The sequence below is a fragment of the Varroa destructor genome, unplaced genomic scaffold (genome assembly GCF_002443255.2).
Source record: "Varroa destructor unplaced genomic scaffold, Vdes_3.0 BEIS01000003.1, whole genome shotgun sequence".
In the NCBI taxonomy this organism is placed as follows: Eukaryota; Metazoa; Arthropoda; class Arachnida; order Mesostigmata; family Varroidae; genus Varroa; species Varroa destructor.
In genome coordinates, this window is record NW_019211456.1 from 35,276,165 (window position 1) to 35,303,554 (window position 27,390).

The window sequence follows — 27,390 nt, forward strand, 5'->3', positions numbered from 1 at the left end:
ATATGTTTAAAAGCGTCAAACGAATACTTGTTCGCCTAAGAACATTTAAGTTTCGCTAGCCCGTCTGGCTTAACGCTGACATCTCTAAGCGGGCTCGTACTTGAACAAGCGGAGAGGCGCGGATGAGATAAAGGCAAACCCGCAGGCGCAGCTGCCTAGGCGAGGCTGCCGCCGGCCGACCAGCGCCATGCTATAGGTAGTACTGATACTTATTCTCTTTGGACTCCTGTTTGGTCGTGTACATCCGTATGCGAGCTCCAAGGATATGCAATTCGCGTGTTCATCAGAATTTCCCGGGAGGCTCCCATTTCTTAACTGACCAGCAGCACGGAAAAACACAGCAGACGAGTAACGGACACAACATAGCATCCATCCTATAACATTATTATCCCTTTAGCCACTGCCGCTATAGCAAATGAGATGAGATAACACGCAATTAAGAGTTCGAGCGGCCAGCCACAGTCCTAGGAATTGCTAGGCTACACGATGATACGCATTGAGGTAGCTACAATACAACGACTGCTATACCCGTCGTATACCCGAACCTTTCATTGTGGATCCATAAGCTGGCTAGTAAGCATCCCATTGTAGCCAAGTGGAAAATTACACATTTAAACACACACATATTATAGGGCAAGCTAGGACAAAGGAGAAGAACCGTTACCGTTTCGATGGCAATGTTGCACAAATTATAGGTTTGTATCATCCACCCGCTGTCTGCCTAATATGATGATGCAAGGCTGAATCTAGCATATTACTGAGAAAAAAAAAGAGAAAAAAACGCGTCTCGTAAAACCGACTGGGTCAACTTATCCACGGTCGATATCAGCAAGCATCATATCTAAAAAAGAAAAACTGTCAGAAGGAAACGTATGGTGAACTGTACCAAAACGTTATTGCGCCTGTCTCACATTGTGCCGTGGAAGGCAGTTCGTTGCTTGAAAGATCGAACTTGATGTTTTCAAGTTTTAAGGCTTGATATGAGTCGTTGTTCAAATTGATCTATAGAACAGGCAAACATTTATAAAGACCGTTGAACGCTAGGAACGATGAATAGGTTTACGGCCAGTACCATCTATTTCCCGATTTGAATTTTGTGACTAGCATTAGTTGGGAGGGTATTAGAGACACAATGGGCTCGATCCTGGTTTAGATTGAGTAGTATGAAATGGCTTGCTATGTTTCTTGCAGACACGGCATTAACCACTCATATTTGAAGGTATTTACTGTAGTGCTTGGAAAAACCGTTCGTCGTTTCCAATAGTGTTTGATAGTTAGTAGACCCTGTTTATCAACTGGCTCCACCCCTGTAATGCAATGAATATTGATACTTTATTCTAAACGTGTCTTCTCAGTGATATTATGGGCAGGATAGATGTTTCGGTAGTAAACGGTACGGCCTTAGTTTGTAGGTCGAATGAGGCACGAATTTTATTCGTGTCTTTTGGAGTTTTAAAAGCTACGTCCATGAGCTATTTCATTCACATCAATCCGAGTCGGCATATTAAGATGCTTTCCGAAACCTCAAGGAGGTACGGTAGCTCTGCTAGGAATCATTTTTACTGGCGCACATTCGAATCGTTTGATACAACTGTTTAATAGAGGTGATACCTCTCAGTTGTGGAAATTTATTGAAGAATCTTTGTGGCAACGGGGAAATTGAAAGTTATGGTTTATTTCGATTTGAGGCAAAGCTTTAGGATTCTTAAGCTATTTGAAGCTATGAGAACGCACTTTTACAGAGTTTCTAACTAATTTGCGAGGTAGTAAACCTCAATCTGATATTTAGACTAAATCTTGTCAGTATATTCACATTTCAGAAGGTTTTCGAATACAATCTCAAGACGGGATTGTAGGACTAGTAGTGGAAAACGTTAGTAGTTGCAAGCTGAAACCGAAACAAAACTCGAAATGCTTACTTTGAAACTGCTAAAAATGCCTTAGAATATTTCAGTTAATTGGTTGGTGTAAACAATTAACACTGTTTTTTTTTTCTGTTCGATTGAAAAACGTGAAATCGGGCTGGAAGAAGCTGCTCGACAACCCTTGTCGCTTAGACGTCCAAATCCAAATCGAGAAGATGATGACTAGCAAAGACATCGGAAGCCCTTACAGTGCCCTCATTTAGTCAGTTTGCAAGTTCTGGCCAGTCTTTTCAAAGGTCACGGTTGAGGACAGGCGCTTTGGCATACCTTTGATACGGAATTTTCCGATACGATGAAGAATAAGTGGTCTTCCTTGGGGCGTTTGCATACTTTATGGCAGCCTTTAGCTGCCTACGCGCATCTATAGTTTTACAAAATTTTCAGTTGGGGATTGACCTCAATCGAGTTAAACTCGCACTTAGTCTGAAGAAGACAGGCCGTTTAGCTGAATCGTATTAAGAGCTACGTGAAGAAAGTCAGTGTCGGAGCCCTTTAGGTATATCTGCGTGGGCTCTGGATGTTCGTCATTTTTGTAAATACGGTTCTGTTAAAAATCGAGTCTGACAACTACTGTAAAAGATGGCATACGTAGATGACACGCCTATGTTATTGGTCACAGATCCATTAGGTTCGCTGCTGCTCTGGAAGATGCCCCTGGGCATTGAAGAATATTTTTCAAGACCTCCAGAAGGTCTTGTTGTTAGTACCTACCACCGGGTCTGATCCTGTTCCTTAGACGAGAAATAATTATCAAATGAATAGGCGTAGGTTTTGTTGCCTCAGGCTACTAGATGCTCTCGGCTAACCCTTTAAGGAATAATAGGACAGTCCGCTCATTTGTCAGCGCAAACGCCTAAATGCTATGCAATTATCGTGACTTCGAGAAGACTGCTGTTTTTATGAAAGGTTCCCTTCTGGTCTCTATAGCGTTTCTAGTGATATGCTATGCGCTTCCAATATGAGGAGGTAGCTAGCAGAGAGTATCCCGTAGGGTTCAAATCGTTCAGAACGACAGCGGTGTTACGTAGGGGTCGTGGAGTTTTTCCTGTTGCTTATGCATGTCGAACTATTTGTTCTTCGTTGATAAAATATGTACAATGCTGTTTGCCCTGTGTGCTTTTAAAATGCCCGGAGGTACTATGACTTTGTTAGAAATCTCTTCTTCGCTCACTATAGTTATCAGCCGTTCTCACAGCCGCAGGACCGCGTAAATAAGAGAACACGTAAATCGAATGTACATTCAGAACGTTTATATTCAAACATATATGCATAAATTTGCGGATACTGTTATTATATAATTTGGATTAATACACACGATAAAAACCCTGTCGTACGAACCAGCTGTTTCTCTTACTATTATCTTTACTCAAACTCGGACATTTTCATAACTGCAATTCGGCCAATAACTCAATGTTTGCTATATATATTTCTATATTATTATATTGACTATTATTATATAATATATACATTACACTTATTATATTGATTCTTTATTTCTACAGAGTGACCATCTATGACCAACGCGCTACATAAGAATCGATCTCCTATGAGGAATCACTGGTATATTATAATGGTTTGAATTCAAGCTAACCAACTTCTGCCAACATAAAAAAGGTGACTTTAGCAGAGTTTACGTGCTATAGGCTTAACCCCACGTATAGGGCTTTCCGTTCGTGTTGTGATCCAGCCATCGGCTAGAATGCTTGGCGTCGGTGCCGAACGTAAAAGTCGAAATGTTGAAGTACCACTGGCCACTTTCTTACGCTCCATTTGGAATAGACAAGCTGCGTTGTGTTTAACTTATTTAAATCTTCTATCGGAAGCATAAGTCTAAACCAAGACTATTCTCGCGGCTAGTACTCGGCTACTTCACCTTAAATATAAGCATAGATACTAGCATACTGTAGTGCTTCAGAGGTCCGTCGGGGAGAAGACTAAATGCAATTGGAACAATTGAGCAGGGAGAAGAGTTACAATATTTATCGTCTTCCATAATGCGGATTTTTCAGAATGAAAGGGTGTTTAGGCCCAAGTTTAAAGCCAGATTACTTTAAATGTCTCTCCGGTTGGCGAGTAAACTTGTTACCATAACATTATCACAATGACCTTTGTCACATTAGTAGGCTACATAAAACATGCGGCTGTTCGGATTAAGAATATCAGAAGAGTTCGCTGGAACAGCAACGGTACCAGTGAGACAAGCTGCGCCTAGAGCATAACATAGCACCTTAATGCATATCCTTTACTGATAAAGAACGCTCATTTATATTCTAGTCTGATGCGTATTCATTACGCCATTGGTCGTATAATAATGCTGAGCTACTATTCCAGCGAAGAAATTTCTCCGTTTATTTGATTCAACATCTATTTACCACGTATACATTTAATTTTAGACTAGCGTGAATTCATTGTAGAAGTGCAGGCCAGAATTGCTTCATTCTAACTGGACTTCCTAACGCACCCTGCCATCGGAAGCTTCCTTATGACCCTATTACGCCATTAACTGGAACAACCTAAAGCAGCGCGTCTTGTCTAAAAAACGGCTGATTTTTTTGCGTCACCGAAGGCTCAGCCATCTGACGAAAGAAACTTGCCACAGCTTTCAGAATTCTATGCCTTGCTATAAAAGGAGTAGCTACTAAGCTCGCTGTATAGACTACACTATCCACGTAAAGACTTAGGAACTAAGTCACATGTCCATGCTATGCCTTTCAGTCCTACCTTTGAATGAGCTTAGATATGAAAGCTCCTGAAGGTCTAAGGAGTTTACAGGGCCAAGAGGCGCAAATAGCTCCTATTGCTTGCAGGTCATAAGCCGTAAGCTGTAAGCAGGCCGTGGCCGTTAGCCACTTGCGTTCCACATGACCGCGTGTAGACGTAATTGAAGGGAGGCTCAAATTCCGCTTTAAGACTCAGCAGCCGCTTTTGAAATTCGCTGGAGTGACGGTGTGGTAAGGCGTAACGACAGGCAACATAGGTTAAGGGGACTGACCCTGCTACTATTTGCTCATTCGACTTTTAAGTACATATACTTGCCTGCCTTAAGTCTTTACCCCAGGTTATCTTATATTTACAGTACTTCTATTTCAGTGGATTCGGTAGTGTTAGCTTCTGAAAGAAACAATAATATGCTAACTTCTACAAATATGTTAATATCTTATTTCAATTTACATTAGAGTCTATTATATTTTACTGAAGAAGCTAGGTATCGCTTGAAATGAGGATTTCAATTAAATGCAGGATGAGTGAACAAGCTAAGAGAAAATGGAAAAGCGGTAAAGAAAGCGAGAGAGTAACAAGTGATTTCTAACATTTTTTCAGTCGATCTAACGATTTGTTACGTTTCAGGTAGAGAGTTTGAAATAGATACAGCTTCGAGCGAAACACAAAGCCGAGCAAAACTACCGTATTATAATATCCGACAATTTCATCAGACCGACATAATGGAGAGAAATAAGTAGTTTTGTATAATACCGTTACCGTTCTATGAATTGCCAGAGATAAGTCGAGTGATCTATAGACTACAATCAGTCACGTTGGAAGGAAGTTTATTCGTTCGAAACTTGGAGAAAATTCTGGAAACGAACAGTTTTCGATTAACCAGTGTTAAGTTTGTTATAGATGGTGCACTAAAGGCGATAGAAGGTGACACTTGCTAATCCGAATTTCTTAAAAGTAATGTTAGTCGTACGCGGCTATTCATGAAGCTCGATTAAACTAAATTACTTACGTAGCAGGCTTCTGAGTTTCTGGTACGAGTTGAATGGTTTTACACCCATCTCCTGCAATTTCAACAACTATCGTTCTTGAAAAACACACGAAACTTCTTGAACTATAGCTTGTACGTTTCTGAAAAACGCAATAGCTCGTTCTTTTACCCGCCTTTCATGGTGTGCAGTGAAGTACTTTCGAAATTTACCATGTTGTAACGTTTGGATAGCAGACGACATCGATGATGACGCGTTCCATAATATCGTCGTTCACGGGTATTTTGTTCAAGTCAAAGGTACCAATGGGCTTCTGGAGCTTTTTAGTCAGTTGGCCTTCAGAATAAATGTGAAAATACACCACATGACCGAAATTACCTAACTTCAATAGTGATACAAAATATCTCAGCGAATTGCCTGCATTATGGACGACACAAAGTCGAACTTTAAAATATACCTAACCGACCTAAATTGGATTGCTCATTAACATTAACTTAAGCACCTTTAATTACGTCACGCTATTTGCATACATTACCAGTGTAATGATGAGGGCGACATTTGGATACAAGGGGCATATTCTTTACATTATCGCCTGGCCCAGCTCTGACTATTCTTAGTCAAGTTCCTCTTAACTTGTCATTCCTTTAAGAACAAATTCACCAAGCTCTCTTTATTTCCTTCTAGCTTTAGTTCATCATGTTCTGCTCGGGGGCTCTAAATATTACATGTTGTTATATATCTCGTGAATGTGCCAATGTTTTCGTCTCTAATAGAGTTGCGCACAATCGAATGTGTTGAAGTACCGCGAAGGGACGGCTCAACTTCAAGGAGATTGCAGATTAATTTTCGTTCATAGTACATCGAAGTACTTTGCTCTACGATCCAGTTGATCGTGTCCTTTCGAAGATGCCCCAATTCCGAAACGTTATTTCTTCTACATCATTTATTTGCATGTTTATTGGGTACATGTGTAAGACGAATTAACGTACATGGAAGAGCATAAAGCTTGGTTAAAACGTACTATCAGACTGTAAAGTAAACAGAGTTTCACTTAGTTCTCCTTTTTGGCGCTTGCGAGATTTATAGAATTGGAAAACAGGAAGCGAGAGAGAGAGAGAGAGAGAACGAGACAGAGAGGGAAAAATAAATGCAATTACTGTACTATTTAAAAAACATTATGATATTTTAGTTATTATTCCATTATTTACTATTATGTGTTTGCTTGCTTTTTAATAGCAAGTTAGATGACTTTTTATTTTCACCTATCTTATACATGAAGCTAATAGAACATTTAACGTTGAAGACCTGGTCGACGCAATTCTACAGTAAACTCAATGTAATAAGTACCCTCTATATAGGTCGAAAATTTTTAAAAGAGTTAAAAAAAACACACTATTTTTACACTGTACATTTAAAAAAATGCACAAGGCAATGCAAACATGATCATACAAACAAGACTGCTGGCCGTTTCTTAAATTATCATAATATAATCTTTGTATTGCTACGCAGTTCAGTCATCCTAAAAATGGTGATGGCTCTTTTCCGGATGGATAACCGACTGCAAGACTTGTCCCGCTTAAACAGGGTACTGACCGACCAACTGATGCTTCACAGCAACCAATTGCCGTCTGCTGTGGGGGCTGCAAAGGTGTAGCTGAATAGTGCAGCTGGCGGCGCTTCTATACGTAAATTTTCCCGAGCTATTCTTCTTCTAGGCATCTAACAGCCATAGCGTCTGCCCAGCGGCCTTTTTTGTCGCCTGCTTGCTTTCTAGTTAGTTAACTCGCCTGCTGTATTCGTGTACCGTAAACTACACGACAATGACCTTACCGCTACACCTTCCCATCGTTCGGTTCAACTCTTCACCGGAGTTCCAGGAACAACGACCATCCTGACAGGCTCTTTTTTCTGTGTTAGCCCTATATCCATTTTCCAGTTGACGACCCTTTTTCTTCTTCCCTTCAATTCTACTCTTGCGGCTGCTAGCGGAAATACGCCGAACGGAAGTCACTCATTCTCTGTTGTCCGTTTTACATTGTGTCCATGTCATGTCTAGATCTTGTCCATTCGGCTTCCTGCTCCCATTATGTTTATTTATTCTTCTTAGAGCAATGTCGTCACCATTATCCGCCGAATCGCCGTCTCCCGTACCGCGTTCCCAAGTCGAACAGTGCTCTTTGTTCTTCTCGCATCTGCTACTAGATAGTAAAGGCGTTTAAGAGACGACATAATCGAACGCCATCTGTGGAATCGACGAACGTGGGCAAACATGACAGCACACGTTTGAAACTGATCTCTGCCGATTATGATTTTTTCTTTCACATGTGACTTTTAATGCGCTTATAGAAATGCGGTTATTCGATGGATCAATGCATTACCGAGGTAGGTTGGTGATAATGGCGCACCGGATGGACGGGTTTTCCTTGGTTTTACGAGTTGTTATACTCTAATTACTTGTAGCGCCTGCATTAAAATTAGAAATGAAACATTTTTTTAATGGAACAATAAGTGTACAACGATTATAACAATTGAATAGGAAATCACACAGATGTCTAGTACGTAAGAATTATGATATATGGGCCTGGGTCAAGAACGGATTGGTTGGTCAGCTTAAACTAGGATAATTTTCAATGCCCGCGACGGCAAAGTTCATTGGACGCCAAATTTACAATTAATAGGTGTTGGGTACGGTTACCCAGCTGAAGCATAGTGACATCATAAACGATTCAGGTTTTTAATCCCAACACGCAGTTACGTCTAATCAGCATAAGTGAAATTATGAAATAACCTTTATGTATATACCGCATGTTCGATAGATAATACATAGTAAAAATGATGACGTAACAAAAGAAGTAGACTCGCAACGTTTCGTACTTGTAATATATTAGGAAGTGACCCTTACCGTGCAGCCATATTCCTAATTTTGTGTCATCGTTTACTGATACACGTTATTTACCGAAAAGAACGGTATAAATAAATGATGACAGAATTCTTTTTTCCTATTGCGAGGCTATCCATGCGAAGATATTTTAGTTCGTACAAAGAAAACAGCTTTGGATTTCAGTATACGATGTTCTTGACTCAAACACGTTGTCCTTGACCAGGCCCACTGTGAGGGTGTGTACGTGTGTGTGTGGGCTAAATGAATATAAGCATAGTTGTGGACACCCAAGGCATGGCTATGTGCATGTATAGAGACACATTTCACTCAATCTCAAACCAGCGCTATTTTGTCGTACTAGATAGGTTATAGATGACCACAATAGCCTGGCTGGTAGGGAAATGGTCGGCAAACGAGGAATAGCATTATTGAGCTTGTTCCCGCGTCCTAAAATTATAAGCTTAAATAAAAAAAAAATTACACTACTCACTATATGAACAAATGCACCTGAACGATTGTGTGCTATATTATTTTTATGCAAGACAGACAATTTAGATAGTAAAAGCGAAGCTTCGTAAAACTATATGTTATTAATTATTTAGTTTATTTAAGAATTGGGCAACTAAGAACAATCGGATATTCACAAAGGAATATTTGCCAAAAACGCTTTCAAAATGATTTCCTATTGATCAGCTAACAAAATTTAAAGATCGTTTCCGCCTTCCGACTAGGTATCTTTCCCCCACAATATATGCGTCACATGGTCAGTGTATATATTTTCCCTACAAATGTTGATTTTACGTTATTCATAAATGAGTTATGTGTACTGCATTCTCAAAAACTGAAAGTAACGCTTGCTCGTCCCTGTGGATGACCACCCCTGTTATTTGATGGTCGTCGCATCGATCGATCTTGTCTGAACGGCCATAGGATTTCTTGTTTGGTAACGAATGTGCTACTTCGTTTGTGTTCGAGCGCGTCGCTTAGACGACTAAAATGTTCGACGCGATCCAACGATATTTAGTATTCGGCTTTTCGATTGGTTGCAAATCCTATTCTAGTTAGCGGCTCTAGCTCTAGTGCGGCTAGTTCTTCGGTGTCGAGAAGACGGGCCTAATTTCTTTTGCAGGCCTATCGCGTTCGGATGTTGATGTTCGAAACGGCCAACGTTGCCTTAGCGGGTGGCGATGTTTGCGAGTCTCCGCTGAAACTTCAGTGTCGCCTCGCAACGCGAAAGTAACGAGAAGCTGCCAATTGACGTTAGTCCCCCTTCAGTGGTTTGTTAAGTGATACGACGACGGCGGCTCTCCGATTAGCCGTCTCCAGACGCGTAAACGATTCGACGTGAAGTTGGTCTCGTTCCAAATCAACTAGAGGACGAATCCGAGTATGTATAGTGCAGTGGAGGCTGAGAAGTAAAAGAAGTACTGATAACACCTTGAGCGCCAGCGTCCACATCACCGCAGTGATCGGTTCTGTGCTTAGCCTGCCGCTTGTTGGATGAGCCCATGATCAGATATGAATTTCGGCAGAAAGCTTTTCGGCGGTTTCGGCAATGGTGGCGACATCTTTAGCAACAACAATGTGGAAATCGGTCCCAACCGAAGCCGATATCAAGGCCGAGTTCAACAAACAATATGCACAGTATGTACACGAGTGGTTTATTTTATTCAATATTAGATGGAACCCAAGGTTTGAAGAAGACCGAGCTACTATTGCAGATGTGTTTAAGAATGTTGAAAGCTAAAGGAACTGTAAATTTCCGGTTTTGGTAGAAGATGAGTAACCCAAGTGGAGCTGATCGATTGACAGGATTACTATGCCAACAACACAAAAAAACATTTAATATCAGAGAACTGGATACCTTTTTTGTTTTTCCTTTTTTATATACGTAGCTCCAGAAACATATTTGGAGTCGAATCTCTGCTCTAACATAAAGCTTTGGTGTTGTATTTTTTAGGTTCTTGTCATGCATATAAACACTCTCGCAGAGCTCCGTTATCGCCTCCGTCTGGCTAGCAACTAAATTGCCTAGACTATTCTTTCAAAAACCGATCATAACGTCAGAACCAGGTCAGCTTTTCCACTTCGTACCATCGCTATAGCGAAGAGTTCGGCAGGTGGATCAGAAAAAATACCGTCTGTGCTGCCTGTCATACTAAATAAAGAAAGGGTCACCGTTAGTTCCATTAGAGTACTTAGTGTTTTTGTGTTTTGAGGCCTTGATCCTTTCGCTAGTGTTATTGGTTTAGATAGCGGCAGCTGTGATAGATTATGAAAAACACAGTTACAGGTACCAACAGTCTTGTGAACCGTACGCTGATGTCCCAAACTTTGTGATGCCACTAATGAATAAGTGATTCATAATTTATGTACCTTCGTCAGCAAGCTTGCACCAGACGAAAATTTTGATCGTGCCCAAAGCTAATGGCAGCTTTCAGCCCATTTGTGTAAGCTCATTCCTATCTAGATATCTGGGAACTTTCTGTCTAGGAATAGTCGAATTATTTGCTACCGGCACGGATCTCCTTAGAAGCTTTTCGGTAACTGCAGTGGAGCTGGCAATGACTGGATGTTTTTCTGAAGTGGCGATAAGTTTGCTGCTCCAAAGACAACTTGCAACTAAGCTAGCGGAAGACTCAGCTGCTTATCCCCTGTATCTCCAAAGACTCGAATAGGCGTTCTTATCCAATGGCAACCTGCGTTGCTTGGTAACCTTGTTTGATAAATTACGCTGCATTATGATTTCGTGAGAATCTTATAGGGGTTGGCATACATTGAGTAGGGTTCAGAAGGTACTACTGCTAACGAATGGATCGCAATCGAGGTAATGCCCGGAAATGTTGGAGAAACCATAGTATGATATACGAAAATAGTTCTTTTGCCGTGGCTTAATTTACCTTACAGTGTATATTACTTAGTGAGGTAAGAGTGTAAAAATGCGCTACAGCCAAAATATGTGTAAAACAAATCAGGATTTAGTTGGCTTGAATACATTATTTCTAAGCGTTTGCTTCAATAGGTCAAAAGCCCTCTGCTTAATCTCGGTCTTGTTTTCATGAGATATTCAGGTGCCGGGTGGACATGCTTTAAGCCAGCAGAATGTCATTTTTTGCCTGTGACGAGGACGCGGTACTAATGGTACTAACTAATGGTAAGTCCCGCACAAGGTCGCGAATGTTTCGCCAATCTGGTAGGTGGTGCCAAACGGTGGCGGCTGTTTTTTCAGCATTACCTAATCTTTGGTAAACGGCGTACCGTTGTCTTCTATAGCCCAGTTTCTAACTGAACCTTAGTCGGGTCTGTTGTCGTTAAGTGCTTATAGAGTGTATTGGTCGTTATCATTAAAAAACCTTGATCATATAAATTTCCTCCAAATAACGAGTTAAAAGTCTGTACTTGGCTAAACGAGCTTCCGGCGTTGAGAAAGCTTTTCTGAGCAACAAGCGACCACTTCGAAACGGACTGGATGTGGAAGCTAAATCACATTGTGATAGCGATAGATGACTCTTGCAAAGATACTAGCGTTGCCTGTGCGGCTGTTCTCCTAGGTGACTGGTACGACGCCCATCTCCTCAAAGACTTTAGGCTCAATTAGTTATGCTTAATGGTTGTTTGAACATGTGTTTACGATGCGACACATCGCAAGCCTACAAAATATATACCTGAAATTTTCAGCTTTCTTATAGTTAGAGAGAGAAATCGTCGGGCCGCTTGGCGGATACGCTGTTGAGGAAACGTGAGAAATATCATCAGCTCTGCTGATTGTAGCCGAACACTTGAACTCAAAAAGACTTCTTACGACTGGAATGGCTGACGCTCTGCCCTTAAGCTAACAGGTCTCTCCAGGAAATAAATAGATCGTACGACGACCACACCTCTTACAGGCACGTGTTATGCTTTAATACTTGATGGTCACCTCTCAAAACTTGCTAAAAAATTGCTCCTTTAGGGTCATTGAGACTAGGAGGCCGCCTTGTGTCTTAATTAAGCGAACACTCGGGAATGCTACAAGGAGTGCAGGAACTGGGAATTGGGTACATCATGGTAGTAATACGATTAAGGTTTTGTTTTGGCTAGGAATTATAGCTTCATAATTTGCGAAGGTTTTTAGGGTTCATTCTTGTATGGCAAAAATTAATACGTTTTATCTAAAGTTGAGTGCTAAAACTGAGTGTGGCTGAAACGTTGAAGGGCGCTTGAGTTTGCTGGGTGGGGACCTATGGGCGGAATATGTCTTACAGGCTATGTTTCGAAAGGCCAAATTTGTGTGTTTCCTGATAGGACAGAAGTGTGCGGCGGCCCTGCACTGGAAACTGCTCAAAACGCCGTGAGGATTTTCCAGAGACACTTCAGTCTTTCACGAACATTTCTTTGACGGAGCTTGGTTACTATGACAAAGACTAGAAAAATCGCGATGATCTGTAGGTTTATATTACCCAGTCTTAGTATACCATAGACTAAAGAAGCGGAATTCTAGCTTTTAATTATCATCGTATTGAATAAGTATTACTCTAAAGTATACGTTACAATATAATTCAAGCGGACCGCTGTTAGAAAAATACGAAATTTCTGTTTTTTCTTCCTCTGCTTTCACCGTAAACTTGCTCTTCCTCTCCTGCAAGTATCTTTTCGAATTCTTTTAACCCTTTATAATAAATCTTTACCTTTCTGAATCTTTAGATAACAATCGGTTTCCACATTTTCAAGAACAAACAGCCTCGAAGACAAGCAACCTTCCTACGTGTCTTTACGTGTCCTTGCACTTTTCTTGCATCCGGATTTCCGTAAAAATATTTCATGCGGCTGTCTAAATTAGAACAGTAAATTTTGTAAAACCGGCATTTGATACTATCCTCGCAGCAGTCTCATCCATCACCGCCGCAGGCCACAGCACCTATTACAAACGACAGATATGTAGACATATGAAAGAGCGTGCGATTTCCTGAATTTGAACAGCACACATCTTCTCCGCTAGCGGGTGTTTCCTCAAATTGGTCAGATAAATGTCGTTCTATAGCCTTGTCTCCCCCCGGTTCTGGCACTATTGCCACCTATAGAGAATTTATCCCTCGAATGGTACTGCCATTAGATTACAGTCAAAGCGACTGTACCCCAAAAGAGAACGGTCACTTAAGAAAGAGGTATAACGCTGAGTGGCGCAATATTATGCAACGCTATTTGCAACGCAGACGTTGCAAAAAAATTGATGTAGATGACACGGAAAGGATCGGCCCTCTTGGGTTCGATAGCGAAAGCTCCGTAAATACACAGATGGTCATGATGCTGGCCATCGTGTGGTGCGGCTGATCCGTTGAACTGCTCGCAAAGACAGGTCAGCTAGCGCAATTCGTTGCTCAATGTCGTCACTTCGAAGAAAATGCAACGAAGTAGTTAGAGAGAAAAGCAATCCGTAGAGAGCTATAACTGTGCCCGGAAGCGCCTAGTGAAAAGAAGGAACGAAAAACCTCCTCTTACATCCATATTACTTCTTCGCTACATATATCGTATACTGCGATAACAGGAAAAAAGAGGGGGCTGGAAAGGGTTACGAATCATCCCGTTGTGTGTTAAGCGTGCTGAAGACCGTTACTAAACGACGCACGAAAACAATGCAACGGTCCCCTGCTATTTACGCTGCTTTAGTACACTTCGGCATTCTATAATGATCCTTTAATGATGCTTAATCAACGAGCAATGTATTATAGAGTAATGTAGAGGACGTCATTCAATGGTTCATTTCAATGTGTTTGTTATAAGAATTCCCTTGGGTTTAAAGGCAGCACCTAGGCTCTGCAATAGTATCTAGCCTCCTCATTATATCTAGAGCGTTATCCTGGATGCGAGCAGCAAGTTTAATCCAAAAAAACAATATTTCTCGGGCATAGATGGTAACCAAAGAGGATAAAACTGAGAAGGCAAGCACACAACTGACACACGGTAACGTCGTATTATGGCATACTGATACAAATATCTTACTTTTTTGACTAGTTATACAGGTACCTTTTTATTTTTTTCTAAGTCTTCCTTGCCATAATGCTGTGCCAGCACTGAAGACAGATAACAAAAATCGATCCATAACAATGTTAGTCACGTCTAGTCCGACGCCGAAAAAGAAGCTCAGAGCCTCTGACACCGAACTGCGACTCCAGTGGTTGATAGTGCGGTATTCGGGAGCCGCTGGTGGTGACCGCATAAGAGAATTTGCTGGCTTTTGGCTTCTAGGTAAGTTCGTTTTAGGGAAACTCAGGGACGTGGGAAGAGGTGGAAGAAGCACACAGTAGGAGTGCCGCCATCAACAGGATCTCCGAGAGCTTTTTGGTTTTCTTCGTACAGTTTCTGGCGGTCATCTTTGGTCATAAGACAGTGGACCCCACGTCCAGCTTCAGTCGCTACCTTTCGCAAAATCGGACACATCGAAAACGGTGCGCCCATTATAGACACTGATACAAGCTGGCTATAAAATGCCTCTTTAAAATATCGTACGTGAAGGAAACAGAAAGAGAAACATCGTAGTTTAAAGGTGCTTTCATGTAAATCAATAGAATAATAGAATAGAATCGAAATGGTAATAAAAATTGTCAATTTTTAATATTGTGTATTTATATTAATCTACTAGCTTCTTTCTCATAGGTTGTGGTGCAAAATTTTGCTAATCTATTTAGTGTCTCTATGCCTCCTATATTCTCACAGTAGTAATATAGTTCCTATAATTAAAATGGCATGTAATCCAGTGTAGATTCCATAGTTAAGGCAGACGCGAATCACTCAAAAAGTATAGAGAATTATACCAATGGTAAAGATCACATGAGCATAACTTCTATCGACAGTCCAATGATTTTTTAACAACTCAACTTACATGCGCTGGTTAGCCGAAGAAACGTTTTATCAAAATAAGCAGCGCGCATTGTATATCAATCATAACTTGAAAGGTATACTTGACGTAGAGGAATACTTGACGTATTAGCAAAAATTCGAGAATGAAGGTAGCAGTATTCGAGAAAGCTCAGAATTTACGCTGTAGCTTCATATGGTCGCCTCACATAGATTACGTTCAATACTAACTGACAGCTGTTACCTTCAGCATTGGGAAGAGACGATGACATGCTGTGCAGTCTCCGTGAGTCTATAACATGAGCAGTCCAGTTTTGTGGGCGAGAACAGCCCGCGCATGCAAAATAAGTATTCGAATGAGTCTCGAAGTTTACCTGTAACAGTAATTGCCGGAGATTCTCAAAGGGAAGGCGTAGCAGGACTCGTCTCGGTCTAGCCAATGCTGTTTAGTTCCGGTAACTACTATTACCACTCCCAATATTAAGAACTGATCGTAGTTGCATCATTTCATCATAGAAATCGGTTCTACATATTCATACTGTACGAATGGTTGACCGAATGCCTAAACTGCAATATAGATAGTATCTCGTTTTGCCGAGATATTCACTGAGTTGAGGATTTTTCGTAACTTAACTATGCATCGTTAGGGGAAAAGATTCTTTACGCATTAAACATTTACACCTAGTCGTTGTCTATCTACGACGATAAGCCAACGGGCTTCGTTTCGTTGGGAGCGGGCCGTCTAAAGAAACGCTTTACTTAATATCGGAACAATTTTTGTAAGTTTATGAAGTGTCAACAAAAATTAATAAGTAAGCAGGTGTCAAGGTAGCCTTCAGCGCTGGAACTTAACTCGTAGAAATTCAATTTTCGTTCCTAAATGCTTGGGTTAACAACGAAATGTCGCATAGCACAGTTAAAATGCCAGCTTTTGAGCCGTCGGTATATATACAACTGGCTTTGGTCCACGCAGTCCAATTCAATGTACCGTTCGTAAGGTCGTCGGGGAGTCGGTGTTTATCTCGCTAGTTCACATTCAGCTAACATCGCTGTTCAATATTCACGTCCGCCAGCCATCTGAAAATACAATGGACTCAAACAAATAACGGGCAAATATCTGCAACCTCGGCTCGCCATCTACCACGGTCCCAATGCGAGCCTGTAATAAGTTCCATCACATTTTTACAAGATGGCGGCATAGGCGTTGACTGACGACGTATTTATTATACATATGAATTTACAGAGAGGGGTGATTACTAGTATTGCTTATATAGAAGCTACAGTTGGCAGTAGGTAGTCAAAAGGATTATAATCGATTGGGTCGGATCTTCTTGCCGACTTATAGTAATAGAACGATATGGCCGTAGTCATTCTAGTACTATATTGCTGTAGAGGCCGTGGCAGAAGGAACAGAAATAGCAGTGGTTGCACTTGTGCAAAAGTTGGGGTGGGCAAGCTCCCTGCGCTGGTATCGTTCATCCGAATTGTCCTGGATGAATAAAGTTGACGGTCGGTGACGAACCGTCTGCTTGCTGTGTGGCCGGCGGGTTAGAACCAGCTGAGGTAGGGAATAGCTCAACGAGGGCGCAATATAGGAAAAACGTGGTTCAATAATGAACTTATAGATATAATGTGAGGTTCGTCCGGTCACTTCGAATAAGCAGGCTTGTGTCAACAGTTTCGTTTATAGACAGGAGACCTAGTTTACTCATGCAGTTTCGTAACCGCGCTCAACCACGTCGACATACAAGCTGTGCTCGAAATGCAGAAGCAGATCCCTAAAGCATACACCTACCCATATACACAGAAGCTTTCACAGATGGAGGCAGATGTACATAATCGAACTTGAAGATCCCCGTAAGATCCATCCGACCTTCCGGATTGTAGCAGTGGTCTGTCTATATTCTCTCACAAAAGCGGACGTTGCTGTGTAGATTTCTTGTGGCAGTGGTTGTATAAGCGCCGTAAAGAAAATGGAAACAAATTCTGACGATGGTGGGGCTAGTGAATGGAAAGGTCATTGCCGGTTTATAATGTTGCTAGATCAAGTGCGACGAACGGACTAATGGCGCTAGTCTATGATACGTATAGAACAGTGTCTTGCTGTCGGTAGTATAACGGTTTGCACCGCCTACGAAACTGGCGTGGGGATTTCTATTGAAAAGACGTAATTATAGCACGTCGAATATAAATATGGAGCAGATTAATGCGAGCACGAGAATCGGATAAACCAACCATTACCTTGGTAGGAATGTTGAAAGCTATTGATTAATTCGTAAACCTGCTCTTTGATCATTCACTGGTTAAGATTCTATGTCCTATTCGTCGTCTATTTTAAGGTCGTTCGTCCGTGCGGATATGGCTATTTGAGGCATATAATTACATCCAGATACCACGTCTAGTTCAAACTGTCTCAGTGGCTGAAAGAACATGTAAATGCTTTACTTTTGAAGTAAAACTCCATATCCAACCGCAGAATAATAGACTGTCATGACATACGGTCCAATATTTTTTCTTCAGTCTGTGCACATTGGCTGTAGTGTAAGGCTTTACTTAACTTTGAAATACGTACAGTGTCATACGAAAATAGCACTCTTAGTAGTGAGCAAACGTTTGTGTACAAAGTTTCGCCAAGTTACGTATCAGGTCCTACCTCTTAATCTTTTCGGGCAGCCTTTGATGTCTTCGTATGCGATATCAATAAGACGCATGGCGTATCCAAAGTACAGTAACGCATTTTATTTCTGATGGCCTTCACGTTATCGAACTGCATCGCTTCGCAGCGATTTCGTTGAACTTACTATAGCTGCGGACCTGAAAACAGTGGATGACTATCGTAGTTGATCATATGGAAAGTGTTATTTTAAGTCTAAAGAAGAAAAGGCAAAAAGAGCGGTGTATATCTTCAGTTCTGGCGATGTACATATGGAATAGCATGTTGGAGAGTCTTCAACTGGCTGTTTGGAGATGCCCCTTGTCAGCAGAGTAATGCCACCAGTTGAAGCGGTGCGGTTATTCTACATTGGGATCACGTACTACTGCGCATCAACGGCCGCCTCCAAAGTATTTCGGGGGACCCTGTCATGTCTTGTCTCTGTGAGGCTGTTGCTCCTTGAGGAATTTCTACCAGGTTAGTCTTCAACACGTACGACAGTCTGGGCTGCTACGCTAAACAAAGGACCGTATCAAGCGTTTGCCTTCCCCGTGCTGTGATTAGGCCAAGCATACACAAAAAAAAATGTAAATAACGCGACGATATTCTTACGCAGATAGAAATCGGCACGACCGATTTGGGTTTACTGCGGCGTATAAACTGTTTTTCTCACTTATTTACAATTTCAATCACATAAGCCGCTGTAGAAAAAACATTTCGTTGCAATGATTTGAAATATCTATTGCAGTGCCTTTGAGAATACCTTAACAGACCTTTTTCGCAGAAAATTAAGTGGAGGTAATTAGTGGAGCATTTTATGTTAAATGTTCGGTCGGAATAAATTTCCGTCTCTAATTATCCCGAGCTTCCCTAATACATAAGACCCACAGCTGGTTGTGGTGTAACTAGCCGTACAAACTGTAATACAATAATTTGAAAGAACGGCATAATTTCCACTCAAATTGTCTATTTACGTTTATAAATATGAATATTTTTGGTAGATAACTTTTCATATATGCAACGTTAGAATCTTGAGCTAGTAAAACATGTAGCTATTAAGCATACTGTTGTGAACTCATTGTTATTTTTCGAAAAATATTGTAAACATGAGCTTATTTGACCTTTTCAGGTTTTTGTTCAAACGTAGTTAGTAGGAATTATGAAATTGAGGCCATTTCAACTAGCCGGACTTAAGCCCATACATTTTATATTCAATTTGCAAATCGCATCTGCCTCACGTTTTTAGTATGTGTTCCGTGTGTATACACAAATATTCCTGAATTAGTACCACGGTGTTTAAATATGCTCGAGTCAATGTACTTTTCCAGGACTGTGTCCGTCTGGTGTGTCAGGAAGCCAGCATTGCGACTTTTCTCCGGGCGCGTACATATGTACAACAGTGCTTTCTTTTTTTTCATCCGTATATTGTTTCCGCGTGAGTTGTTGTCGTCATCCCCAGACGAGTTACCCGCACCCGTAAGGGATACTCGCTCACCTCCGCACCTATTTGTGCTGTATGTTACCTTCGCTTTTTCTTTTGCCGTTGTAGCGCGCCTTTTCCTCGCTATTTGTCACCTATTTTTCGTTTTTATCGTTCTGCAATGCAGATTTCGAATGGACGAAAGGTGATGAAGCCCGAGCTTGCTGCAGACGTTACTGCTGCTTTCTCTTCCAGGAAGGTTTCTCTGTAGGCTTCTCTGTCCTGTTCTCCTTTTCCTGCCTCGATTCTCTTCACAGTAGTGTCCGCGGACTAGGCCGTTAGTCCTGCATGTCCTGATCGTTTGTATCGGATATCACTTAGCTGACGATCATATTTCGATCACTCGTAGGTCGTTGTTACAGCTGGTTGTAGTGCACAATTGGACGACTAACGTAGCCGATGCAGCATACGACCGAGGAGCATAAGAAACCGAGACCTCCATTTATGACAAAACCGTTCAAGGGCCGGCAACTCTCACCCGCTTTCCTCGTTATTGCTGGTGCTGCTGCTGCTGCTTCTGCGTACAATACAGCCCCGAAAATAGTGGCAGAAATGGAAATAGCAGAAGCAGCTACACACTATGGTCATTGCTATGTGGGGCACTAGTTGGGCAGTGTCGCTGTCACATCAACCATATCACATACATCCACATGCAATCATACATATCGCATTGCAAGTGTCAATGATCTGTTATCGGATTACATGCGGCGTGCAGTGTATCATTGCTCGTATGGTGGACCGTGGACCAGTGCATCCAATACCCAGCTAGCCCCGTCCCCTGTTGCTTACAAACACAAAGAAGCGAAGGTATCCAGAGAGCCATTCGATGATTATTGCTGTTGGTATCGCGGTTGCACTTCTAGCCTCCAGTCATATACCTCGATAGTAAATTTGAAGCAATCGTGTTTGCTCGACTGCGGCGTTGTCCAACTTGCGTATACATACGGGAGCTATTGCGGTCCTCATATCAGCCCGAAAATGCTCGGCCGTCTCAATGAAAAAGATTTTAGGTCAAGGATATATTGTACGATGTGGTAAAAGATGGGTATAACATCGACGACGACAGTCCTGGTGGCTAACGCTTAATGGCGATCATTCTATGTCGATAAACGGTCTGGCTCAGCCTAATGACGAGACGCCTTAAATACGGGCGGCAAAATCGCTCTTTCACCGATAGTTTCTCTTACCACGGACAATCAGCCTGCATCCATTCCAGCTGAGACGATGCATATTTTTTGATAGGCATCGTTCGCAAGTTTTAAACATATAGCTTAGTACTGCTTTTTTGAGATGTACGATTCTTGAAATTAACGAATGCAGTAAATGAAATTATTTTACATTTAATTCCTGTGATTTTCCAGGTGCTTACGATCTATAATAACGGTGATGTCAAAATAATGCTCTCTAATGTGACGCTCTGTTTGGCGCTGACATTTTGGGGAACGCCATCTAAAATCTAGCCTTTAGAGGTACCTGTAACATTGTATCAATGCGATCAGCACAACATTACAGCTAGATAATCTATACGTAATTGTTTTGTGCATTTTACGGGTGCTAAAAATATCATACTCTACTCTAGACATCTAAAATGAAGAAGAATTCAATGAAAATCCAAGATATGTATTTATTTGACTGTATAGCCAAAAAAAAAACAAAATGCAAATACTGATAATTTATATGCTGAGCAAATGAACCTTAAAAGATATAGATATTCTATTTTTTCCGGACTAAATTATGATTTCGTCTTTGCCCTGTGCTAAAAAGAGAAGTTCAGGCCATGCTCGTCTGTCTCCGTTATGTCGTATTGTTACCTCGCAAAAAAAATAAGCAAATTTTTTCTGCCAGCGATCGTCGTACGACCCTTCTAGAAGCGGAAGCGCATCGAGATAATGGAAAGTATTGTAGAAAAGGGCTAGAAGATGGAAATATGTAGTAGCTTGAAGAAAAAACACGCGGACGCCTCGGAGCTACACTTCGAAAAAATACAATATATACACGTATGCAGAAAAACAACGAGCATCGCGCAGCTAAAAAAATGTCGGTCATTTTTAATAAAAAGTCACGTCGTGGCTAAAGTTTGCACTGTACTTCTACTAATGTAACAAAAATGGCTGCTTTTCCTTTCCCGATCGTTTGCGCTTCACAGACAAATTGTCCTTCCGCCATTCCGTCCTCTTAATGAGTGAATGGCACGTCTTAAAGCCTGATAGATCTTACCACCAAAAGAAGGACTTCAGTGAAGAAAAGTTTGCCGTATAACATTATGTAGTCGAGAAACCGCTTCAGCGTGTACAGTTATACCAGTGTAAGACAAAGTGCACGAAAAACATTATACACAAATCTCTATCTGTATGAGGTAGAGATACACAGAAAAAAAGCACTTAACTAAAAGATGTGAGCAGCTCAGTAAAGATAATTTTACTTCAGCCGCAAATTTCATTTTGCAATATTCAAAATGCGGTCAAATCTTTCTAGGCGTGCACAACTAACGAATTTAATTGTCGATTTTAATTCGGTCGTTCGCATCTGTACGTAAAACTTTACGTATAAAAAAATACTTTGCCTGGCATATAGATAGATTAGTAAGTGCAATCCTGGATTTAAAGAACAACTCCGCGGAGGTCCCTAGGCTACGACCATGATTTCAAATAGCTACCAGTTAGCTAGGACTTCTATGGGCAAAAGACATATTGTTAGTTTTTCCAACTAGGTACCTGATTTATCAGTGGAGTATATTCTAATATCTAGCCACTAGCTAAACAGAAGGATAACCACAGAAACACGTTAGGGCACCGCTGCTAGTTAAAAAGGTTTGGAGCATAACTGACGTAGCATCCGTTCTCACTTTGTTAACGCTAACAAATTGTTTACCGATTGCTCATGGAACTAGCGCTGGCAGGGTATATGACGAATGGTTTTTGGTCCCTGTTCGTTCTACGGCAAACCATCAAATAAATACAACAGTATTGCAGAATTGACAAGCAATAACGGAAAATAATTCGTAATTTCACAGATAGTTACATGGAACTACAAACGAGGAAATAGATTTCTTTCAACTTTTGGCGCGTCATCCAACTGCTGCCCGGTTTCAATTCAAAAAATAGTCTGCAGCGCCATTTTGGCTTACTCTAGTAATCTATCGGGCACAGAAACTGTGAGTGTTTTCTATGTTTCTTCACTTTTCCCGAAGTTCGATATGTTTTGCTCTGGATACAAATGAAAATTGTCTTAGACTTGAATGGATTAAAAGCTATTTTTTTATGCGCAATGAACCAATTCGAGATCCGCATTCCTTATACGTTGGGGTGCACAAGCTAACACTTCCTTGAACAACACCTTCCGTAGAACATTATCGCGTTAGTACGAATATATCCGAGTTCGGATAGGATTCAGTGCTTTAATGGAATGCTTAAAAGCGGTACCGGACTGAAAATTCGAAACGTAGAGTGTTCGACGTACGGGCATAACAACGGTGCCGACATTTTAAAAGCATATGCACTGCTGACTGGTAACTTACATGACCTATGATGGAGATTTTATCTTTATTCGGATGAAAAACGTTTTTTCCTTATTTGTTTTTATTCTGACATGATGGAAATTGACTCGTCATGCTTTGGTGATCGTCTCGTCAATGATTAATCCTAACTAAAAAATTACCCTTCGATTCATTGACAGTTCTGAGGCTGTAATAACATCTCGGTAATCAGAGAAGTACGATCTTGTATTGCCTATGTAGCGTGAGGTGTGCTGAAGAACGATTATAACACACGAGCTGGCATTATAGCAGTTATATGAACTTTCTCTTACAATTAGGTTACCTTTTTAGTATAATTTAATAATAAATAGTTAGTATAATGTCGTTACATAATGTTACGTGGTCGTTTTGTTTTACCTTTAAAAAAACAATACAGTTGACATTTTTAAATCAACGTGCCTATTAGGTCATTAGTGAATATAGCACAAGCTGGCTTATTACACTTGTTTATTAGATACCGCGCTTACACTATGCTATCAAATCTTACACCTTTAAGGATTTGCCGTACTCCCAAGACGGCTGTTTGTTTCGTGGCAGTGCTGGCGATCTAGGCCATAGAAGCGCATTATATGGGGCGAGTTAAAGCCCTTTTGGGTATCTTCTTTCGACCCCCACGTACGCGTGGCCCCCTAGCGTGTTCTCAAAAGAAAATAAGGCATGGCAGCAGCAGTAGCAAAAACCTTGCTACAGGACGCAGCCATGAATATCAATCAGGCCCCATTCTTTGTAAACGAGCATCCAAGAGGCTATTGCATTACTATCCTTTGAAGAGCCATTAGGGCAGATAGAGACCCCACCTCGTTTTTACTATCCCGATAAACCTACCGCCGAATGTGCTTCCAACAGAATCAACCTAACCGGTCTGGATGCAAACCTCCCCTAGGTATCGCGCAGATGAAATGCTACACATTGTAATGTCGAGCAGAATGATGTTAACCTGTTGACAAACCTATTTCTAATAAATCTTAGGCGATCACCTTTGTCAGAGATTGCTTAAGAAATACGGCTAGTAAACGCTTGTACATAATGGCTTGCCGATGTTGAACAATATCGCAGATTTTTTTTTCATTCGTGATTTTTATGACACTATGAAGTAAACAACGTCGATTATAGCTGCCGTATTAGATGAGCCTGAGTGCCGAAAATAACAGACAATTTATGTCCCTGTTTCATTTGGGCACGGATGATCTGCTTGGCGAAACTATGAAGTGTTATTTCCAAATTCTTACGGCTAATTAGGCTTTGAGTGCCTATGCGAAACTCTTTGACCCGCTAGTTTCTATTTGAGAGATTTTGCAGCTATGCGGCGTGCGCTGCGTACGGGAAATCACAATAACCATGGTAGGCCCATGAAGGCAAAACTGAAATGACTCATCACGCTGGCATAGCTGGGGATGTTGATCCGTGTGTCGATCACGGTCGCTCTACCTGTAACGCGTCGCTTGCAACATACTTCCTTTCTGGAGAGGTGGGCACCCTACAACGCCCAAGCCAGTCATTTCTCGTATCGTTCAGCTTTGATCCCACTTGGGCCCTTTTTGCCTTATTCGATAGTACATCCTCACTCAGTTGCGCGTTTTTTATTTTTGACTTTTGCCAGATTCTTAGTATTCCTATATCTGTTTAGTGTATGCCTACCCTTATAATAGTACCCATGTTAAAATAACAACTACGACTAATGCTAAACTAAAAAAAAAAATTATATATATAATTCGCTTATATTTAACTGTTAGCGTTTCAAACGTTTTCATGACGAAATTAAAATAGATACCCCAACATTTTGGAAAAATATCGAAGTAGCTAATATAACCAAAATCTGCCTTAAACCTAACTTCTAACCAACATGCGCCCAGCGCCAACCTAAGATTAAGGTTTCAGTTCGCACTATCTAGGCCGCATATATGGATCGGATCTCATGAAGGATAACGGTAAAGACCCGTAGCCCCAATGGCTCGTTTTGCACTTCCGATGGACACCTCGCCGATTGTTGGTCTTCTACAACAACCGATGGGCCCACTGAGTACCCTGACAGTCGACGCCGACGGCAACAGACATCAAGTGCGCATCAATGCTTCAGCTCTTCGTGACTGCGTCTTCGATCTTCTTTTAAGCGACGGCAAACAACGTACGAGTTATGGCACGAAATCCTTCGCGCCTGCGACTCGGATACCTTTTTGCTTTCGGTCGAAGCTAGATTGCTAGCTCTCCACGTCGTAGACGTTCCTTTTTATAGTCTTTTGCCACAGCCGATGAGCTTTACCCATGTGTATCTTATAATGCAATCGGCCCACAATGAGGATACCTTGAGCTGACTAAGCGGAATAATTAGCGCCAGATTCATTTTTTGTAACGTGTTAGTGGAGAGTACGTGTTACTTTGGCCCCCAACGAACCAGATAACGCAGTGGGTTGTTTGCGCCATCTCTCGATGAGGTGAGCTTTCTGTAATATTTGCGCAGATCCTTTGACAGCGCTAGTAACATGTCTTCGGAAATTTTCTCTAATACCGGAACGCACACGACGATCGTTTCGGGCTTTGTCACGCGTGCGACTGACCATAAGCGGTCGTATATCGGGCGAGTTGCCGCTCTCGAAGGTTCAAATGGATGCCTACACTGTAGCTACAAGGCATCACGTAACTGCTCAAAGGTGCTGTAAACCCGTGCCCGTAGAAAATTAGTTACAAATATCTTTACTGCGCGTCACTGTCTCTGTCGACGTGTTTCTTATAATAAAATCTCCTTTCTTTGACGGTCACACTTCTCACAAATATCAGTCTAGCATACGCCTTACTCGCGTAACGATTGTCTAAACATGCACCTAACCATTTTCTTTCAAGCAACCACTGTATCTGAAGAAATACTGCCTACGCATAATATTAGCTAGGTGCTCATAAGGTCTATTTATGCTGATATAGCGTAAATGGCATACACGATCACATGACTGCATGCTTTTGGCGTTCTCTCTAAATTCACTTGTTTGAGTTACATACGTCCATCCACGGATATCTCGACTGTTCACAAGTTCCTTCTAGTTACGTCGTTCTACTTGCACTCATCTGGTGAAAACTGATCAGTCTTCGCAAATGGGTTCATCTCCTGGCGCTCATTGCTGCCGTCGCCATTAATGACGTGAAGTCTGACTTGGCAAAGACGCTTCTAACGAATGACCATTTCGGTCGAGAAGATACGAACAGTATGGACGGCATCGATGCCCTGTTTGAAGTTATGGGGTGAGATGCTAGCTGGCTTGGAGAAACCTGTCGTTAACGTTGAGTGTTGTGCGTGACGTGAGTGTGCTCATAAAAATCTCCGCGATTTTTGCTGGAATCGTGGTTTATTGATACCCCATCATTACTGAAACACTGGCGATGCGCAACTCATGTATGTCCTGATAATTTAGCGACCAGCCGAAATCGGGCTGATATCCTCGGCTTACATGACATATTCGTCGCTGCTGATTGTCCCTCCTTAACACCCCTAAGCGTCTCACCAAACCGTTTGCTGAGCATCCGAACCATCAACTCTAAACAATGCACGAATGTTCTCCAGGCCATCCAATTTGCGTCAACGTTAAGCCTTAGAACTTCTACCTTCAAAAATAGTCACCCTGATTCAGCTAGAGAATGGTGTTCTTCCTTAGCTGCTTTCCTTTGGCGTGGTACAAGGGATTTCACCAGTGACGCAGTTCTAAAGTAACAATATAGTCTGGATGTCGTGTCGCTATGTCAAGTCACCAAATGTCATCATGCGGGTTTTGTGCCTCACGTTCGACTCTAAAATTCACAGATCGCTTAAGGGTTAGAGCGCAAACGTTTACCATGATGGCACAGGAGCTTTCGGCGACAATGCGGATTCCTTACTGGTAAGTTCCATAGAATCAACACTGGTCGATCCTGAGACAGAGGATTTCTAACAACACTTAGAGACATATCGAAAATGTGTGGCCTAATTTCACTTGGGCACGATCAACCCAAATGGCGATACGGCTAAGCACTATTCTCTGGGTCTTACAACGGGGTCAGCTGTTATAACATTACAAAACTTGCCAATCACTACTAGAGAGACCAACATACCGGTCATTCGCGTAACCTGATCACTCAAACGCAGCAGCTCCTATAATCCACTATGCGGGTGATCCGAGATCCCTCATCACGTTGGCGCTGCTACTGCTGATGGTAACCTTTGAATCGATCGTGGATATCATAACGAGAACAGGCGGTTTGTGACGCCTATATGGCTTTAAAACGACGGCGATTTGGAATAATAGAATCTCGTTCATGAAGCTGTCTTTATATCCGTAAGTTTAGTAAATATCGTCTGTCCATACATTGAGTATCCCCGAATGGATTAGCGTGCGTGCCTGCCTTAGTAAGG

General features: G+C 41.6%; 2 long non-coding RNA genes across 4 annotated transcripts; one reads left to right on the forward strand and one right to left on the reverse strand.

Moving 5' to 3' along the window:
- The first annotated feature begins 7,124 nt into the window (after positions 1 to 7,124).
- On the forward strand, positions 7,125 to 11,111 carry LOC147756879 (uncharacterized). Its single transcript, XR_015324404.1, has 2 exons — positions 7,125 to 10,157; positions 10,474 to 11,111. It is a non-coding gene; the product is annotated as an uncharacterized LOC147756879 (long non-coding RNA).
- A 1,720-nt stretch (positions 11,112 to 12,831) lies between these two features.
- On the reverse strand, positions 12,832 to 27,390 carry LOC111247639 (uncharacterized). 3 transcript variants are annotated; one of them, XR_015323900.1, is made up of 6 exons: positions 22,195 to 25,701; positions 18,001 to 18,161; positions 16,336 to 16,424; positions 15,592 to 15,721; positions 14,517 to 14,909; positions 12,832 to 13,410 (listed from the first exon to the last, which is right to left on the reverse strand). It is a non-coding gene; the product is annotated as an uncharacterized LOC111247639 (long non-coding RNA). The 3 variants fall into 3 exon arrangements; XR_015323901.1 differs by lacking the exon at positions 22,195 to 25,701 and adding an exon at positions 27,090 to 27,390 and having other exon boundaries at positions 15,592 to 16,424; XR_015323899.1 differs by having other exon boundaries at positions 15,592 to 16,424.